Source organism: Canis lupus, chromosome 27, assembly GCF_003254725.2.
Source record: "Canis lupus dingo isolate Sandy chromosome 27, ASM325472v2, whole genome shotgun sequence".
Lineage (NCBI taxonomy): Eukaryota > Metazoa > Chordata > Mammalia > Carnivora > Canidae > Canis > Canis lupus.
The window spans coordinates 43,759,265-43,772,953 of record NC_064269.1 but is presented as its reverse complement, the minus strand read 5'-3'; the positions used below and the strand labels follow the sequence as shown (position 1 = coordinate 43,772,953).

Below are 13,689 nucleotides of genomic sequence, written 5' to 3'. Positions count from 1 at the left end.
GAAAATGAAAAAAGAAATGACCAAAAAAGTAGAGGCTTCTATGGGAAGTCTTCCTGCAACAAAGTCAACAACCAGGAAGTGGCCCTTTCCCCTGGCTGGCAGCGCGGAGGCCGCACGATGCCTGGAGTTACTGTAAAAGACGTGAACCAGCAGGAGTTCGTCAGAGCTCTGGCAGCCTTCCTCAAAAAGTCTGGGAAGCTGAAAGTCCCTGAATGAGTGGACACTGTCAAGCTGGCCAAGCATAAAGAGCTTGCTCCCTACGATGAGAGCTGGTTCTACACACAAGCTGCTTCCACAGCACGGCACCTGTACCTCCGGGGTTGCGTTGGGGTCGGCTCCATGACTAAGATCTACGGGGGACGTCAGAGAAACGGGGTCACGCCCAGCCCCTTCAGCAGAGGCTCCAAAAGCGTGGCCTGCAGGGTCTTCCAAGACCTAGAGGGGCTGAAAATGGTGGAAAAGGACCAAGATGGGGGCCACAAACTGACACCTCAGGGACAGCGGGATCTGAACAGAATCGCCGGACAGGTGGCAGCTGCCAACAAGAAGCATTAGAACAAATGCTGGGTTAATAAATTGCCTCATTCGTAAAAAAACAAAACAAAACAAAACAAAACAAAACAACCAGGAAGTGTACATGTTAACATCAAATGTTTGTTCATGAAGGTGTGACTAGTCTGAGTCCCAAAGATGGTAATCCAGCCCCAGAGCTCTCACGCCAGATGGAATATTCTCCCCGCTGTGTCACAGTATCACAACCATGCCCAGCATGAGGAGAGGGGTACAGGCATGATCTCAGGATCTTAGTCTTGCATAATGGTCCTTGTCCTAGGCAAACTTATATTTAAAAGACCTATCATCCTGTTTGCTATGTACCACTTGTATTCAGTATGTTGGACTATCTGCTAATTTAGCTAAAGATTATGCTGAGAAACACAGAAGACAGTCCTCTGTTTAGGAGTAAGTATAATTCTAACTTCTTATTGTTTCAAACACCGTCCTGGACATTCCTTCAAGCATTAAACCAGCATTTGGTAAGGGCCTACTGTGTGCTAGGTGCTGAAAGGTGAATGGATTTGGTCCTTGCCCTGGAGATAACCATTTAGGTTAATGGAAGAGACAAACACAGAAATGGATAATTAATTGGCACACAGTTTGGTGAGCGCCACAACCAAGGCCTACACATGTGCTCCAGGGGAAGAACAGGAATCGCTGTGCATCCTGGAGGGGTCTGGGAAGATGTTACTGCGGGCAATATCTGATGTAGCTCTCAAGAGCGGGGTAGGAGTCTGTAGGGGAGATCAAAGAAGAGGGTCTCAAGTAGATGAAAGAAATGCAGATGTGCAGAGCTAGGGAAGGGCTTGGCATAGAGCTAGGGAAGATGGAACCCTTCCATGTGGCTGGAGCGTAAGGTAAGGGGACTGGGGAGGGGATGGCAGGAAATGAAGCTGAAGAGGCAGAGTGGGGCCAGACTGCAGCTTTATAGCTAAGCAGTTCAGAGTTAATCTGGCAAACAAACAAACAAACAAACGAACAAACAAGGAAGTCTACTAAGAGTTTTTAAATAGCGCGGGGACGGGATCAGCTTCATGTTCTGAGAAGGGAACTGTGAAGATACATGCACATTAGACTAAATGGAAGGAAGAATAAGCTGAGGGAGGTTCCTGTGGCAGGGGATATGGAGCAGGGCCAGGGGACATGGAGGGCAACAGATGGGTGGGCTTCCCAAAGGTAGGCTGATAGGAGTTGAAGTTCAGTGAGAGGGGATGGAGGATCATTTTGACAGTTCTGGCTGGGGACATGAGGCAAATAAGACTGAAAATACAGAAGGCAGAGCAGTTTTAGGAAAGGAGAGAGATAAACGCTGAATTTCAAGTGTATTAAGGATGTGGGCTTTGGAGTTAGGCTACCTCGATCTCAGTGTCAGCTGGCACTTACTAGTTTGTAGGACCTGGACCTTTCTGAGCCTCAGTCTTCTCATTTATAAAATGGGGCAAATACATTTATAGGGTTGCTTTAAGGATTTAATGAGATATTCATATAAAGTGTAGTACAATGCCCGACATAGAATGTTAGATGTTGTTATAATTATTGTTAAATTGGTAAGATTACCTTGACAGAGCATGTAGATTAAAGAGCAAACAGAACCCAATTTTAATTACACTGCTGACAGAAGCTACATGCTATGAGCCAAGAATTAGCATGCTGCTTCTTCAAATATATCAAAGAGTTGGGAATAGATTTTGCAATCTTCTTTCTGTTAAATGAGGACATGCAAGGACCAGATTTAGACTACACTAAGTCTCCCTCTCTCTCTTTTTTAAATATTTTACTTATTTGAGAACGAGAGCGAGAGTGAGAGAGAGAGAGAGAGAGAGAATGCAGGGGGAAAGGCATGAGCAGGGGAAAGGCAGAGAGGGAGAAGTAGACTCCCCGCTAAGTAGGGAGCCTGACTCAGGGCTCAATCCCAACACCCTGGGATCATTACCTGAACTGAAGGCAGACACTTAAACAACTGAGCCACCCAGGCACTCCTAGACTACACTAAGTCTTTTTTTTTTTAAACTAATGAATTTTATTTTAATTTTTATTTATTTATGATAGTCACAGAGAGAGAGAGAGAGGCAGAGACACAGGCAGAGGGAGAAGCAGGCTCCATGCACCGGGAGCCTGATGTGGGATTTGATCCCGGGTCTCCAGGATCGCGCCCTGGGCCAAAGGCAGGCGCCAAACTGCTGCGCCACCCAGGGATCCCTACACTAAGTCTTAAAGCATTCTCAAGGTCTGGCTGTCATGTGAAAGAAGCCAAAGAAGCCAGGTGTCTTTTTAAATACAGCTGCACAGACTATAACCCAGAAAGACTGCCAGGTGAAGAGGCTACTAATCTCAAATGTCTCGAACGGAACTGAAGTCAACCATGCAAAGTAACGGAGGAGGGTTACCAGATTATAAAACATACTGTAAAAAGACACTAATTAGCAGAGTATAATACTGATAAAATTAGATCACAGGGATTTAGAATATGATCAGGAGGCATTTGAAATTGATGAATTATATTAGGTCAACTAGGCCTCATGGTTGGATTCCTGCTCATACCATATGTAAGCATAAATTTAAAATTATCTAAAGATCTAAATTTAAAAATTATGCCACGAGTATATATTCTTCTCATGCCCACACAAAGCATTCTCTAGGATATCATATGTAAAGCCATAAAACAAATCTTAATAAATTTAAGATTGAAATCACATCAAGAGGGACACCTGGGTGGTTCAGTGGTTGAGCATCTGGCTTCAGCTTAGAGTGTGACCCCGGGGGTCCTGGGATGGAGTCTCGCACTGGGCTCCCTGCAAGGAGCCTGTTTCTCCCTCTGCCTTATGTCTCTGCCTCTCTCTCTGTCTCTCATGAATAAATGAAAATGGAAATACAATATACCAAATCTATGGGATACAGGAAAAGCAGTTTTTAAAAAAAGATTTATTTATTTATTTGAGAGAGGGGAGTAGAGGGGTGGAGGGAGAGGGAGAGAGGGAATCTCAAGCAGACTCCCCACTGAGTGTGGAGCCCAACACAGGGCAGGGCTTGATCCCACAAACCTGAGATCATGACCTGAGCTAAAACTGAGAGTTGGAGGTTTGCTCGACTGAGCCACCCAGGTGCCCCTAAAAGCAGTTCTTAAGAGGGATGCTCTTATTATTATTATTTTTAAAGGTTTTATTTATTTATGAGACACAGGCAGAGCGAGAAGCAGAAGGGGGGGCGGATAGCCTGGGTGGCTTAGCGGTTTAGCGCTGCTCCGGCCCAGGGTGTCATCATGGAGACCCAGGATTGAGTCCTGCATCGTGCTCCCTGCCTGGAGCTTGCTTTGCCCTCTGCTTGTGTCTCTGCCTCTCTCTCTCTCTCTCTCTCTCTGTCTCTCAGGAATAAATAAATGGAATCTTAAAAAAAAAAAAAAAAAGGCAGAAGAGGGAAGCTCTTAGTAATAAATGCCTACAGTAAGAAGCAAGACAGAGCTCCATCTAACTTTGTTTCTCGAGGATCCCTGGGTGGCTCAGTGGTTTGGCGCCTGCCTTTGGCCCAGGGCATGATCCTGGAGTCCCGGGATCGAGTTCCACGTCGGGTTCCCGGCATGGAGCCTGCTTCTCCCTCCTCCTATGTCTCTGCCCCTCTCTCTCTTTCTCTCTCTCTTTGCCTATCATAAATAAATAAATCTTCAAAAAGATAACTTTGTATCTCAAGAAAAAAATATCTATAAGAGAGTAAATATGATACACCACATTAACAAAATGAAGAATAGAAATCATTCTATTTGATGACCTTTTCAACAGATGCAGAAAAAGCATTTGACAAAATTCAACATCCATGTATGATAACTCAACAAAGAGGGTACAGAGAGAATATACCTCAACATAAAATAAAGGAAAAAAAAAGACAAAAGGACAAGGATTGGTATCACTGATTATGGAAGCGGTACTACAAGCCTAATAACTTAATAGAAAAATAGTCAGAGGATATGAACAAAAACTCACTGAAGAAATGCAAATGGCTAGTAAGCACATAAAAAATACTCAACTTCGATTAGTAATTAAAGAAATACAAATTAAACAAGATAGGGTTTTGTTCTCTCTATCACACTGGCACAAGTTTTTTAAAGACTGTTAACAATCAGGGCACCTGGGTGGCTCAGTGGTTGAGCGTCTGCCTTCGGCCCAGGGCGTGATCCTGGGATCCTGGGATCAAGTACCACATCGGGCTCCCTACATGGAGCCTGCTTCTCCCTCTGCCTGTGTCTCTGCCTCTCTCTCTCTCTCTCATGAATAAATAAATAAAATATTAAAAAAATATTGTTAACAATCAGTGTTGGGGAAGTGGGTACTTTTATACTACTACGGGAATACGGTGAGCAATTTGGACTCATTAACCAAATTTAAACACAAATATCCTTTGACCAAATAATTCCACTCTTAAAAGTCTACTCTATAGAAATATCAGTAAGAAATTCAAGAACAGATATACAAGTTTGTTTGCCAAGACAATTTGTAAGAACAAAAATTTACTAACAACCTCAGTGTCAAACAAGAGATGAGAGAGATTGATATGTTTGGAGAGATATATACACGTAATAAAAGTGAAATCCAAAACTATTAAGAATGGCTAGATTGAGTGGATGGAAGGGACTTTTCAATTTTACCCGATCTGTTTTTTTTTTTTAAATTCTTTTTAAAAACACTGAAGTATAGTTGACACACAATATCACCTTAGTTTCAGGTGTACAATACAGTGACTTAACAAATCTGCATGTTATGCTATGTTCACCATATGTGTAGTTACCATCTGTCACCATATGACACTATTACAATACCATTGACTATATTCCCTATGCTGGACCTTTTATTCTCATGACTTATTCATTTTATAACTGGAAGCCTGTATTCCTCATTTCCCTATCCATTTTGCCCAGCCACCTACCCTGCTTCCTTTGGTACCAGCCAGTTTGTTGTATTTATGGATCTCTTTCTGCTTTATGTTTATTCATTTTTTTTAATTCCACATATAAGTGAGATCATATGGTGTTTGTCTTTCTCTAATTTCACTTTGCATAATACCCTATAGGTCCATCCATATTATTACAAGTGGCAAGACCTCATTCCTTTTTTATTTTTACTTATTTTTATTTATTTATTTTTAAAGATTTTATTTACTTATGAGAGACACGGAGACATAGGCAGAGGGAGAAGCAGACTCCCTGTAAGGAGCCTGATGTGGGACTCGATACCAGATCCTGAGATCACGCCCTGAGCTGAAGCAGACGCTCAACCGCTGAGCCACCCAGGCGTCCCTCATTACTTTTTTTATAGCTAAGTAATATTCTATTGTATATTTGTATGTGTATAGATCTATCTGTCTCTCACATATCACATCATCTTCATCATTCCTCTATTGACAGTCATCACCTGAGTTGCTTCCATAATTTGGCTGTTGTAAATAATGCTGCAATAAACATAGGGGTACATATATCTTTTCTAATCTAATCAGTGCTTTCATTTGCTTTAGGTAATTGGCCGTAGAGGAATTACTGGATCATATGTTACTTCAAGTTTTAATTTTTTGAGGAATTTCCAATACTGTTTTCCAGTAGCTGCACTGATTTACATTCTTGCCAAGAGTGCACAAGGGTTTCCCTTTCCCCACATCCTCACCAACACTTATTACTTCTTTTCTTAGTCTAGCCATTCTGACAGGTGTGAAGTGACATCTCATCACGGTTTAATTTGCATTTCCTTAATGATCAGTGATGTTAAGCATCTTTTCATGTCTTTTGGCCATCGGTATGTCTTCTTTGGAAAAATGTCTATTCAAGTCCTCTGTCCATTTTTAACTGGATTAGTTTTTTTTTATTTTCTTCTTTTTTTTGGTGATGAGTGGTATAAGTTTTTAAAATATATTTTTGATATTAACCTCTTACTGGATGTATCAGTTGCAGATATTTTCCCCCATTCAGTAGGTTACCTTTTTGTTTTGTTGATGGTTTCCTTTACTGTGCAAAAGCTTTTTATTTTGGTATAATTCCAATAGTTCATTATTATTATTATTTTATTTTTTATTTTTTTATTTTTTTTCCCCTCACCCAAGGAGACAAATCTGGAAAAATGTGGCCAAGGCAAATGGCAAAAGAAATTACCATGTTTTCTCCTAGGATTTTTATGGTTTCAGGTCTCAATTTAGATCTTTAATCCATTTTGTTTATATACTTCTGTACTGTTTGATTTCATGTCACAAGCAGCATCAATGTAATAAGAAATATGGATAAAAATATATAATATAAATATTCAAAGCTGCATGGATTTTTAACATGTAATCCTGTAATTCTGATATTGACACCGAAAAGGGACAAATAAAAATGTATAAAATATTCATTCAAAAAGTACTGACTGTTTGCCAGTGAAAAGGAATTTAGTTCTGATACATGGTATGAGATGAACCATGAATACCTATGCTAAATGAAAGAAGCTAGTCACAAAAGACCACATATTATAGGATTCTATTTTTATTTTATGTCCAGAATAGGCAAATCAAAAGTCAGAAAGTAGATTAGAAGCTGCCTAGAACTGAAGCAGGATAGGGTAATTGGGAGTGATTGCAAATAAGTATAGGTTTCTTTTTAGAATGATGGAAATATTTGAAAATTGATGTGCTGATGGTTGTACAGTTCTGAGAATGTACTAAACCTACTGAATTGTGCACTTTAAACAGGTTAAGTGTATGGTGTATGGATTATGGCTCAATAAAACTGTAAAAAAATACTGAGTAATCAGTGCACAATGTAGTAAATGCCCACAGACAGGTATAAAGTGCTACTGTCTTCAGAGTTTGGACAGAAAAAAGGAGAGAAGGGAGGGGAAGTTTCCTGAGGAATATGGCTGTTAGATATGAGAGGATAGACGAGAGGGTTGCTCTAAATGGAGGAACAGTATGAGCTCACAAGGCACAGAGGAGGAGGATGTGCACTTGGCTGCTTGCTGAAGTTCAGGAATACAGGAATCACTGGGTCTTGACAGAAGCAATACCAGTTCCTGAGGATGATAAAAGGCTGGCGAGGCTTGGGCACAATCCCTGAGGACCCTCATTCTGTTAGGTGGTTTCAGTGAGGCCACACCTAGGGCACTGCATTCCATTTCAGGCACCTCATTACCCGAAAAATGGAGACAAACTGGAATAAGTTCAAAGGAAAATGGCAGGTATGACTAAGAAGCTGAAATGATCACTTTATGAGGCAGGATTAGAAGAACTAAGCAGGAGGCCTGAACTAAGTGAAAACTAAGGGAAGGGGATGCGATTCTGACCTGCAAATGTCAGGAGGATGTACACGAGAAGCAGAGGACTGACTGCTAACAGGAGGAAGTATAACTACAAGTAACAGAAAAAGATTAAGGGGAAAAAACCAGAGGTGGACTGTAAGACTAGGCTTTTTCCAAGGGCTAAATGAATGGTTGGCCCCGGAAAAAGGTGTTTAAAAAGGGAGGGGATCAGAAGAATCAAAAAGTTTAGAGAAGGGACCACCCGGGGGGTGGGAGGGTGGTGGGGTGGTGGAGGTGGGTGGGGGTGGGGGCGTGGCTCAGCGGTTTAGTCGCCTTCAGCCCAGGGCATGATCCTGGAGTCCCACATCAGGCTCCCTGTACAGGGCCTGCTTTTCCCTCTGCCTGTGTCTCTGCCTCTGTCTCTCTCTCTCTGTATGTCATGAATAAAAAAAAAAAAAGTTTAGAGAAGGAAGTGTTCCTTTATTAGCTGGAGTTGCTTTCCCTCTGGTGGGGCTTTCTCTGTTCTCCAGGGATCGTGCATGGTTTGAGTTTTATCTGCAAGCAGTATTAGATGTGGACATGGCTGAGCAGGGGGAGAGTTCACTGGCACTCAATCCATTATATGCTAACATTTCCCGTCTTGAAAAAAAAATCTCAAAGATCAACTTTTCTTGTGAAACTGGAATTACATTTAAAATGAGGATTTTTATATTGACTTTGAAACGCAAAGCTTTAGTCATTCTGAATTCAAAGGAGTACAGGAATGTATGAAAGAAAAAAAAAAGACCACTTAGGAAAGAAAGGCAACGTGAAGTAAATCAAACTAAAAATGTAGACAGATGTGTTATACAGCACAGGTGTGGAAACAAACCTTAAAATGTGTTAGTACCTCGTTATTTTAAAATACTTCTTTAGCATGCGTATCACATGTTAAAAAAGGAAGTTTTTGTACAGTATCAGTATGCAGCAGGTCCTATGGTTAAATTGGGAAAAGGGTGTTCTAGCTTCTGAAGTGTAATTTACCAGATCTCACTCAAGATATTCTGGCTCCCTCTACCCTCTGCCCACTGCCCATACCCTGCCCCCCACGCTTGCCTATTCAACACTTACCTCCTCCTCAAAGAAAGACCCCTTTAGACTTCACATCAGAAAAGAATTTCCCAAAAAAGTACAAACATGTAATATTTGGGATTTAATGAAAATGCTTATTATATCCTAGCTGCAATGAATTAAATCCGTTTCTCTCCTTCTTTCCCTCCCTTGTTAAAGCTACATATCCAAACTTAGTGGATTTAAGACTGAGTAATCCAAAAAGATCTTCCACTTCCTATTCTCTATAATATTGGTGGGCTAATTCTGCCACTGCAAGAATTGCAGTGAAAAATACTGCCTTCTTGGTTTACTTTCTTAAAAATAGCATAATTATAATGTAGCACGTAAATTCACACGATGCCCTCTATAGATAGAAAGATGCAATTTTCTGTGCATGTATTGAAAGCTTTGCATCTAAAGCAAACAACAAACTTAAAAACACTTCCAAAGTAAAATAATTTCCATGAAACTGCAAAACAGATTTGTTCCCATGAATCCTGCAAGCTCCTTCTAGAACTTAAACATTAAATCCCTTATCTCAGCACCCTCGTTTTCCCCATATTTAAAGTCTCTACTACAAAATCTTCCTCAAGTCTCTTGGGCACCTCAAGATTTAGTGGAAAGGGACCCCTGGGTGGCTCAGCAGTTGAGCGTCTGCCTTCGGCTCAGGGCATGATCCTGGAGTCCTGGGATTGAGTCCCACGTCGAGATCCCTGCATGGAGCCTGCTTCTCCTTCTGCCGATGTCTCTGCTTCTCTCTCTCTCTCTCTCTCTCTCTCTCTCTCTGTGTCTCTCATGAATAAATAAATATTTTTTTTAAATTTTTATTTATTTATGATAGTCACACAGAGAGAGAGAGAGGCAGAGACACAGGCAGAGGGAGAAGCAGGCTCCATGCACCGGGAGCCCGACGTGGGATTCGATCCGGGGTCTCCAGGATCGCGCCCTGGGCCAAAGGCAGGCGCTAAACCGCTGCGCCACCCAGGGATCCCTAAATAAATATTTTTTAAAAAGATTTAGTGGAAAAGCCCATACATACTAAACCTTAATTTAACTAAGATACTCTGGAAGAAGGGATTAATGGAACAACAGATGAATAGGTATGCACAGTAGAGAGAATATAAAATGATGTGCTTTGCACAAAGAAACAGAAATTTGAAAGTGTGGATTAGGGATGACTGTGAGGGTAGCAAGTCCTGCTGAGCCAAACATCCTGCATGTGGGATCTGGTGCCATTAGTGACAAAGGGCACAGCACTCAGGATGGCTCAGTACTGTTCATTGTGTAAGCAACCAGTGAATCTGTGGAAATTGCTACTAAGGTAATTGCAGACATTAAATACACTACCTCAAAATAACCTCACAACACTCCTTGTTCCTAATTTCTTCTCCAGGCTAACTTGAGCAACCCTTGCATGCCCCGTCTCTTGAATGAACTCTGTACTTCTAGTCTCTCCTCTCCCGGTCTTTACTGTGGCTTCAGAGGGCACTCTCATCCTGAAACTTTTTTATTTTTTTATTTTTTTTTCTGAAACTTTTTAAATCTGCTTCTCTCATAAGCTAGCACCCATTTTTCTCTCCTTTCACCATCAAACATCTCAATGGAATAGTCTATATTTGCTACCTCTGTTTCCCATTTCCCTCCTTAGCATCTAAGAATTTACTTTCTGCTATTCACTGAAACTGCTCTCTCAAAAGGTTACTAAACCAAGACTTCTACATTGAAAACTATAAAACATTATTTAAAGAAATAAAGATATCTTAACGGCAGGAATACAACATGACCATGCCTCGGAAGAATCAGAAGTATAAAGTGTTGATTCTGCCCAAACTGATTTACAGATTCAATGCAGTCCAAATAAAAACCTTGGCAGGTGCATGTACACATGAGTGTAAACTGACAAACTAATTTAAGGTGTAAGTGGAAATGTAAAGAGCCAAGAATAGCCAAAGCAATATCAAGGAACAAAGTTATAAGAACATGAAGAACAATCATGAAGAAAGGTATTACCATTAAAGCTACAGTTATTAACAGAGCTTGCTACAGGCACAAGAACAAGCATAAAGACCAATGGAACAGGGACTGTTGGAGAAGGGACTCCAGAAAAACAGCCCCAGCCTGGGAATAACCCCAATGTCCTTCAACAACTAGGTGACAAATAATGGTATATTCATTCACACAATGGATTATCACACAGCAATGAGAATGAACTATACCTATGCATATCATAATGGACACATTTCATAAACATGATGTTGAATGAAAGAAGCAAGACGTAAAAGGGTTCACACTATAGGATTCCAGGTATATAAAGTCAAAAAACAGGCAAGGCTAATCTCCAGTGTTAGAAGTCAGTTACCCACAGAGGGTAGAGCAGTGGCATGACAAGAGGTTACTGAGGTACTGGTCACTTTCTGCTTCTTGTTCCAGATATTACATGAGTGTGTAAAAATTCACTGATACTCCACACTAAGCCACCCAGGCACCCCCCATCTGTATTTTTTTGGATGCATGTTATAAAAGAAACACAAAGACCAAAACTCTAACAGCACAATCCAATGGCTGTAACTGCCTTCAACCTACTTGAGCTCCTCTGTGATATCTGTTCTGGTAACATCTTTGAAAATCTCTCTCCCTCTTGGCTCTCTGGCTCTCCTCTGCCTGTCCCTGTATTTCTACTCTGTCCTGTTGCTGTTTCTCTTTCCTTCTGCTTCTTCCCACACATGCAGGGGTTTCCTGGGCTCAAGGTAGACATTCCTCTGTTCTTCCTCTTTTGTCCTCTGCTTGGGTCATACCATCTATCTTTAGCTTTATAAAGTGGTAATAAAACCAGGAAGTAACTTAGTGGACATTTATTATGGGCCAGGTATTATTCTAAGTACTTTAGTGTACTAACACATTCAATCAATCAATTTTCTTTGCCAACTTAATTATTTCTTTTGAGGTGGGTTTTTGTGTGTTTTGTGGAGTTTGAATAACTATTAGCATAGAAAGCTTCACACGTATACAAGTGAAAGTAGTAAACTAACCTGTACATGACCTAAACTTAAGGAGTACCAAGGTATGTCAATGTAATTATAACTCTGACTCCCTTCTCTGAGTTTGACTCACATTTTTCAAATGCTTAATAAACACTTCTTTGTGAATGTTCACAAAGAAAACACATCAACTCACAGGTTCATATTGTTTAATGAACTATTGTTTTCACTTAGTGATTATGACAGTTTTTCACGTAATTAAATATTCTTCTAAAACACAATTTTTATTTTTAAAAATATTTTATTTATTTATTCATGAGAGACACACAGAGAGAGAGAGAGAGAGAGAGAGAGGCAGAGACATAGGCAGAGGGAGAAGCAGGGACACAGGCAGAGGGAGAAGCAGGCTCCCTGCAGGGAGCCTGATGTGGGACTTGATCCTGGGACTCCAGGATCACACCCTGGGCCAAAGGCAAGTGCTAAACTGCTGAGCCACCCAGGGATCCCCATAAAACACAATTTTAAAATGGGTTATACATGATCCATTTTATGGATGTATTATAATTCAAGTAATTCCATTAGGAGAAATTTAGTTTGTTTTCAATTTCTCATTACTACCAATAGTAGTATGTTGAGTTTTCTAATACATAAATCTTTGCATATTCATAATTTTCCTAAAATTTCTGGGTCAAAGGGCATATACCTCTTTAAGCTTTTGACATGTTACCAAACTGTTCCAGAAGAGTTGTACTAATTGTCAGCCCACTGGCAACAAATAAGGGAGCTCATTTCCCCACCACTCAATACACTGGGCAACACACACACACACACACACACACACACACACACACACACACCAACCCTGCTGCTATGACGGGGCTATTTTCATTTGTAATTCTTTTCATTTGTAGCGAAGCCAAAATCAAGGCAAAACATTTATAAATATATTTATTGGCCATTTCTTCTTCTGGGAAATTCCTGTTAATGCCCTTTTCAGGCTGGTTTTTTGTTTGTTTGTTTGTTTGTTTTTGTTTAGTTTCTTCCTTGCTGATCTCCTGGTCACAGCTCTCTTATTCTAGTATTTTTGCTTATTGAAATAGCTTCACAAGCACATCAACCTTGGTTTGTAAAAGCACTCTTTCTAAAAACAGGTTGGATTAGGTTCCCTCCTCCTCTTACAATATTTTAAATGATCTCCTACCTATAAAACAGAGTCTAATCTCTTTGGCATGGCAGCCACAATCTGACTCCATCCTACTTTCCCAATTTCAGGTCCTGTATATAGCCTTGTCATGTGCATAGAGCCTCCTGGTATTTGCCCTCATCTTTGCTTTTATTTTGATGTGTTTCCTTCATCTACAATGCGGACAGTCTTCCCTCCTACAAATCTCTCTTCCCTGTCTTACTCATCCATCATGACTCAGCACAATTGGCTCTTCTCTCTGAGCCTTCTCTGTTCATACCTTGCTGGAAAATTAATTTGGTTTGGTGTTTCGAGAGTTGGCTATTTGTTTAATTCCGCAACTCTTCAAATTCCTTACGAAGCAGGAATACCAATGCTGCTTTGCAAAATACCCTGCACAAAACTGGTGATCGATCGAGAAGTGACTGGTGCATAAACTGAAGGAACATATGCTAATCCTGGAGGAAAAACACTGATAACTTTCCAAAGAGCCTTTAAGATAAAATGTGAAGCATCTCAGAATCAAGGTGGTATGACGATGCAGATGTTATAGCAGAGCACATAAACTGTATACTGTGGCATCTCACTTGTTTTAAGGTTCTCAAAAAATGGAAATGGGACAAGTAAAGGATACTAA

The 13,689-nt window shown here is 40.6% G+C and overlaps 1 protein-coding gene and 1 pseudogene across 13 annotated transcripts in view; one reads left to right on the top strand and one right to left on the bottom strand.

Annotated features, from left to right (window-relative positions):
- Positions 1–13,689, bottom strand: part of ERC1 (ELKS/RAB6-interacting/CAST family member 1) — a 539,401-nt gene that overhangs the window by 6,184 nt on the left and 519,528 nt on the right. The gene's annotated exons all lie outside the window — the stretch shown is intronic.
- Positions 79–560, top strand: LOC112669003 (40S ribosomal protein S19-like; annotated as a pseudogene).